The sequence below is a fragment of the Glossina fuscipes genome, unplaced genomic scaffold, assembly GCF_014805625.2.
Source record: "Glossina fuscipes isolate IAEA_lab_2018 unplaced genomic scaffold, Yale_Gfus_2 0, whole genome shotgun sequence".
Taxonomy (NCBI): Eukaryota; Metazoa; Arthropoda; class Insecta; order Diptera; family Glossinidae; genus Glossina; species Glossina fuscipes.
The window spans coordinates 23608118-23615501 of record NW_023998414.1 but is presented as its reverse complement, the minus strand read 5'-3'; the positions used below and the strand labels follow the sequence as shown (position 1 = coordinate 23615501).

The 7384-nt window shown below is 30.2% G+C and overlaps 1 protein-coding gene across 2 annotated transcripts in view; it reads left to right on the top strand.

The window, feature by feature from the left end:
* Positions 1 to 298: 298 nt before the first annotated feature.
* The window catches only part of LOC119632496 (protein yippee-like CG15309), a 32311-nt gene continuing 25225 nt past the window's right edge, over positions 299 to 7384 (top strand). The window contains exon 1 of one of the 2 annotated variants that reach the window (XR_005246800.1): positions 299 to 693. The gene's annotated coding sequence lies outside the window, so the exon portion shown is untranslated. The remainder of the gene's footprint in view (positions 694 to 7384) is intronic. The other variant, XM_038025543.1, reaches the window with a different exon arrangement.

Below are 7384 nucleotides of genomic sequence, written 5' to 3'. Positions count from 1 at the left end.
AAATAGAAAAAGTTGGATGAGAAACCTAAATAGAAAAAGGAAAAAAGCAAAAAAATAAATAAATAAATAAATGAAATGATCGCATAATTAAATTGAAAGACAATACGAACACAATTGTGCTTAATAATAATAAAGGAAATCGAAATACAGAAAAATACAAAAAAAAAGAAAAAAAAAATAATAAAAATAAATAAGTAAAGCACTAGGCGAAGAAATCGTGTAGCAAGTAAAAAAAAAAAAAAATAATAATACAATTCTAGAAAGGATATGAAAACAAGTGAAAAGCAAGGCATTGAGACTAATTTAAATTTGATTGAAAACAATCAAAAATCACATAGTAAACTGCGTAATTTTTGTGAAATTGTTGTTGTCTTTCATATATTGTCAGCCGAGTACAGAAGGAGAAAGAAAAAATTCAAGTGAAAAATTTTAGTGGAGCGATTAAATGAAGCAAAAAAAAATTGAATTCATTGAAAAATCGAAGTGATCACAAAGAAGCATTGAAGGAAAGCTTAATAAATAAAGAATACGCTGCTGCAGTCATCGCATTGGGAAAAGCAAATTTTCGCTTTTATCGCTTTTGATGTCTGTCTATTGAAGCTGTCTGTCTATTGAATCAAGTTCTCTAATTACATAGAAACTTGAGCAATTAATGCTTTTGCTTTTTCGCCAATAACAGCAACTGCAAGGAATGTAAGTGCCTTTTCATTTTTTTTTCTTTTTTTTTTTTTTTCAATATCAATTATTGTCAAACGAAAAAAAAATTTACTTAAGCAAATATTGTCTTGTTTTTATTGATAATTGGGTTTGAAACAAATTTTCTCATGTAATTGCTTTGAGTAGCAAAAAAAAAAAAAAAAAAGAAAAGCAAAAAATCAGTTCAAGGCCTTTTAGCATACTGGTAGATACACACATAAGTATATATGAACTCAATCATATACCTATGTATGCAACTACGTATGCAAATATCGTAACCAAACATTGCTACAAATTTTCGCGAATTTCGTTGTTTTTCTTGTATTCAATAATAAATAATTGCGGAAGCTTTGGTAATTTTTTTTATGTTGTTCAATACAAAGATCATTATTTATATGATTTTTACATATCCATTTGGTTATGATTTTTTTATTTTTTTTAAACTATATCTTGATTTTCTCTAGATAATTCTCATTCTGTACATCTAACCAGTTAACAGTGTCGTGTTATGTGTTAATAAATAATATCCGACCCGTTTTGTTTGTTTTCATAAACATTCTGTGCTATTTTTAACCATAATTATCAATTGATTTTCTAGTTACGAGTCTCTCTATATTCTCGTGGATATCAAAAAAAAATTTTATATTTTTCTTTAGGTGTACCTTATATTCTCACATGCATACATATAAATAAATGCACAAATTGCATTTGCTTATACGATTTTGTTGCTATATTCTTTATTTATTATTTACATTCACAACGAGCAGGGTTGCCATGTATAGCTGTTAGCCTCATATTGCGATATCGCGTATTATGCTGAAACAAAATGGTTGGTGAAGGAGAATGTTGTGAGTAGGAGAAGAAAAAGATAGAAACAAAATTTGCCAGCTAAGAGTGCATAGGTATAGCCCATTGTTTTTGAGACTTTATATGCGGAACACGATAAAAACGGCATTTGTTAATTTTGATATGTTATCATATAATGATCAATTAATATGTATAATAATATTTATTCAAGTTAATCTGCAGTCTAGATATGATGAGTAAACGGAACTAAAAGCAGTCTCTAAGAAATCAATAAAATACATATGTAAAATTGCGTTTAGCGTGAAAAACGAAATCGATTTAGTCCCTATATTTGATTTAAATCAGGATATAAATTTTGAAAGTTGATATTAATCGCAAGTTTGACACGAAAAATTGTAATGAAAATTAAAAGTACAAATATTTTCTTTATTAAAAATAAAGGGAATATGGGTTTTTTAAAGTGTCATACATTATGAAGGAACCTTATTCATTTTCATTAACTGGTTGCTCCTAATAATACATTTTTTTCTTTATTTATCGTGTTGTTGTGATGAGTAGATTAACGATGTTATGCTTTTATTGTATCCGAAAACTTCATTTAAAGTTTCAACTTCACATTCATCGAATGATATTCTTATACTCTAATTGCGCTTGAAACCAAGGCTTCTTATGCTTGATAATTTTCTAAAAATCGTAGCAAAGACAATAACTCAAAAAAAAATAAATAAATAGTTTTAAGTGAAATCATGTCCTAAGGATCATTTTGAAAACCTTTCTGAATAAGATTCGCTTTAAAGTGATATTTTTACAATATTTTTAGTTTTCGATTAATGAAAATTCTATTTTTGTACATTCTAAAAATCTGCTTACCTTAATCCATTTATTTGTTATTATAAAGTTATCGACATTTGGCAATACTGACTTTAATAACATTTTTTTCCTTTTGCATTGTTTATCATCTAAACATGATTTCAAAATCAGTGACGCCAACCTAACATTTTTTAAATAAGGAAAAACTGTTGTTTCTCATACCTACGTAATCCATTCATTGCTTAAAGGAGATAAAATATTTTTAAATCTGGCTTTAAGAGGGCTTTGCATTGGTTGACTTAAACTCCCTAGCATTTAGATTACATTTTTTTGTTTTTTTTTTTTATTAATTTAATTCAATTAAATTTTACAAAAAAAAATTTTGAATTTACGTTCTCGCAGTTCCTTTCATCAATGAGTGCGCTTTTATCCACTATTAAAGCAAATGTATTTTTAAAGAAATTATGGGTTTTTATTGGGCGCTTTAAAATAGCCCAACTCTCTAGACAATAACAATTTTCTTGCCATATATGTCTGACAGAAATTGTGTCTTGTAAAAAATAATAATATCATTAGCACCGTAGTGTAACGCGCTATCGGTTTTGAAAGCTAAGTTCTTTGTCTCTTACATTTTATTCTTCGAGTAAGTCAAGGGCAATAGGGTATATTTTTCATTTTTTATATGATTTAAAAAAATGTTGTTCTTTATTTTGAGTAAAAATTCCTTTACGGTTGAAGAAAATGGCGTAAAAGAAATTTTTATAATTATTATTGTTATTGATTTGTTGTATATTGTTGCGCATTATTGTTGGTAAATAATGCAAGAAAAACACTACATTAGCTAATTATCATTCAACCAAAAATAGAAAATAACAAAACACTACGTAATAAAAAAAAAAAAACTGAATGATAAGAAAGGAATGACAAAAGCTTGCACGTATAATACATATATATATATATATATATACGTGTGTGTATGCAATTATTTGTCTGTAAAATTGTTCTGGCAGTAGCGAAAACGAACCTTTCATTTAAACAACAAATTTTTTTTGCCAGGAAGAGTATTTCTTTATGCACATATGATGCAGAATAATATTATATGAAAAAGCAGTGAGCGACTACGTTTCGACTAAAATAGAAATATATTCGCGTTAATTTTTTTTCCTTTATTTTATCATTATTTACCGTTAAAAACATTTGATTTATGAGTAAAAGCAAAAATATATGAATTTCCCTAAAATAACTGTAAATAAGAGTTTAAAACAGATACAAAATAAATGAAGAGTATAGTCCGTCAGGTCAGAGAAGGAGAAAAGTGAGAGCGCATTTAAATATGTATCTAAAATGTTTGTATATTATTAAAAGTTTATTGCTCTTTGTGCTGCGTCTTGCTTATCTATATATTATATATATATATATATATATATATTTATTTTTTTTATTTATTTATTTTTTTTATTGCTTTTCTCTGTTGTATTATGCATTTCATAAATTTGTTGCGCTGGTCAGAATTTAGCACTTTAAAGCACGACCACACACTAATGCTTAACTATAGACAACACACCTATAAGAGCATACATGTCAAGAACATATGTTCTTGCATACATTAACGCGGAAGGTCGATATGATGAGAATTTGAATGGCGGTTAGGGAAAGGAGAAATATAATTCTCAAATATATATTTTTTTTTATTATTTTTTTTTATTTTTAAAGCCATTATTATATTTGTTTTGTTCTTAAGTCGTTTAATAAGAAATATGAAAAAAAAAAAGAAAAAACAAACACGGAAGACATAATAATTAAGCCGGTTAAAGTGTTGCAAAATATATATATATATATATATATATATTCATTATATAAATTCACACCTCGTATTTGAGCGTTGTGTGTAGCAGTCAGATATATTGTTAAAGTCTTTTTTACTTTTTTATACACATTTACACATTTTATATGTATATATATATATATGTTTTGTTCATTATATAAATTCACACCTCGTATTTGAGCGTTGTGTGTAGCAGTCAGATATATTGTTAAAGTCTTTTTTACTTATTTATTTTGCATTTACATAAGCAAAAGATTGAGCACGCCGTAAGCAGCGTTATATTCCAATTCTGAATTAATTTTTGCGTGTAAATATAGTAGACGGTAGGAGGAGAGGAGGGCGCGATATACGTAAGTATATTTTCTTTCGTAATCAGCTTCTTCTCGCCAAGACACAGCAAAGAGCTTCTCTCTAAGAGGCATAAAATAAATTTAGAAGCGATTAAAATATGCCTTGATTACAATTCCCGAGATATTTTTTATATTAATTTTTTTTTTTTTAAATTTATAAAATATTTATTTTTAATCTTTGAAGGAAAAAAAAAGCAAACAAGTAAACAAATTATATTCTTTTGCTGTAAAGTGAGGCTTTATCTCACAAAGAGAAAGCATATAATACGGCCTGGATTGAACTTGTTGACTACCTATTTACTATATTTTGTGCCCAAACTAGGCAATCTTCATTGCGTTATGATTGTTAACATTGTTTCGCTGCACTTACTATTATGCGATGATACTCATGTCATGCGACATATAATCAACATTATCTCAAACAAGTTGGATGGTAGCATTTCCTCGCTTTTATTATGCAACAATCCGTCTTACTAAAATATATAATTTTACATTTACCTTATTCAGTTCGTAAAGGCCTTGTAATATTTTTATACTCTACATCGGTTGTGGTATAAAGAGGTATTAAGTCTGTGCGGATATATAAAAAGGCGGTGATAGGATTGAGATAGATCAACCTTTTACTATACTGATCGATTCAGAAAGTTATTTTGTATCGATCTAAGCTGGTCTGTCCGTCATGCATAAATGCATCATTGAGTTAATCTGTGTATACAGCTACTAGACAAGGAATGGTCAAAATTGCATTGGCCTGGAGGATCAAAAAAGTTCGACAAAAGACAATGAATTGCAAGATTTAGTTGGACGAAGACGCAGTTTAAACTCTCGAAGAACTTTTCAGCAGCTTAGCTGTTGATGATAATTTTCAGCAGCTTAGCTGCCTGTGATGGGAAAAATCGAAAAGGAGAAAAAATGACTATCGAATACGAATTGACTGAAGATGCTGAAAGAAGAATTTCCTGTGGCGTGCTATGACTGGCGATAAAAAGTTGATGTCCTGCGACCATCCCAAGGCGAAAAAATAATGCTTTTGTTCAGGAGAGCCTTCCACATCGAGACCGGAGACGAATGTTCATGGCCATAAAGTTTTGCTGTGCATATGGTGAGACCAGCAAGGTCTAGTGTATTACCAACAGCTAAAACCGAATAAAGCCCTTAGTGCATATGCTTAGCGACAAATTGAACGATGAGTTGTTGCAAAAAAAGCAGGAATAGCGACTAACAAGCACAAAGTCATCGTCTTCTGCACGACAACGGCTCGGCTGCACGTTGCACGATTTGTCAAGGATAGATGGTTGCAGCTCGAATCGGAAGTGCTGCCGCGCCCAGCGTACTTACTCAGACATAGTGACTTTCAATTACGACTTGTTCAGATCGATGCGCCACGGCTTCGCTGGCGCGTGGTTTCGAAATGCTAAAGAAATGATTAGATCGCTGGCAAAGCAATGTTCTTCTTCTTCGACAAGGTTGCCAGAGAGATGGGAAAAAGTTGCAGCAACTTTTCTCAATAAATGCTTTTCTCAAGTGAAAAACTGATCAAAATACATGAAAGCACCCAATATTTTGATGTAATCTGATAGAAAGATATGCTATGACCCAAAGGACAAACGCTGTTGAAAATAATTGCAAGCCAGACCACTTTTTCGACCATTTTCTTTATTTTGAACAGTCGTTACATGAATAACTGCATTTAGCAAAATAGGAGCACGAGATTTTTTAACTATCATGTTTTTACTTGTTTCCATTGAAAAGAAGTGTACTTTAGACCGAAATTTACTGCATTGCGTAACATGGAAAGAAATCAATCTTATTTTAAGGATAATTCACTCTCAAGCTTTTAAAAATCAAGGATTATGCGACGAGGCGATACAAAATTTAATTTATCGAATGCGGTTTTGAAGGAAAAACACCGAACAACTTAACCTTAACAGAGCTCTATAAATGTCCCGACAGCTAGAATTAAAATACGTTAAGACTTGGAATCTTAGTAGTTCGTCCAAATTAGGGAATGTAAATGATTTTTGTGGACATCTCATCAAGGATTTATAAAAAAATACCTTTCATATGAGGGGTAAACAAAACCAAATTGGGTTTCTTACAACGATTTTTAAATCCTCCTAATTTTTATTTTTTTTATTTTGTTAAAGAAACAGAATTGAGTTTGAAAATTTTTCAATTGAAATTTTTACAATTCTTTAAAATAGTATTAACAAGTAAGTGCTAACAAAATTCTCAAAACCAATCAAAAATCTTGTACTCTGACGAAGTGTTTCGGTGTCAAGTGTGTGCTGTAGAGACTCTTAAATTGAAGTTATCTTGCAAGAACGTTCTCGGTGTTGCCATTTGATAGTATTTGGCAAAAAAAGCAAGAAAAGTATTTTTCTTAAATGACATGCGTGACTTGAAAATATATGCTTAATAACCTGCTCGAGTGTTACTACTTTATTAACTTTCTCTCTATTTCGAAGAAATTGTCAAAAGTGTGTGTGTTTTTTTTTTTTTTCTTATGGATTTTAGGTTGGTCGAGGGAGCTGGAGAGGATGTTGTTATTGCCTCTCTTAGCACATTGTTTTTGTTAAGTCGTAAATTAATCTTTCAATTGTTTGCAATGTGTTTGTAGGAAAACTTGATTTGTTAGAAGTAATCGAAAAAACGTAATCAGTGCATACGAGACGTACGAATTACACTTGATCGATTTCGAATAGAATCTTACAATTTGGAGTACAATTGATGTGACCTATGCTGATATAAGAAAATTGAAGTGTTATAAAAGTGCTGATGAAGCGAAAATATTCTATTAATTTTTGGCTGCGGGTATAAAGAATATCTTGGAACTTGTGCTCGCTACACCAAACGCGCCAACTACACCAAATCTCTACATTATGGCTATAGAGCA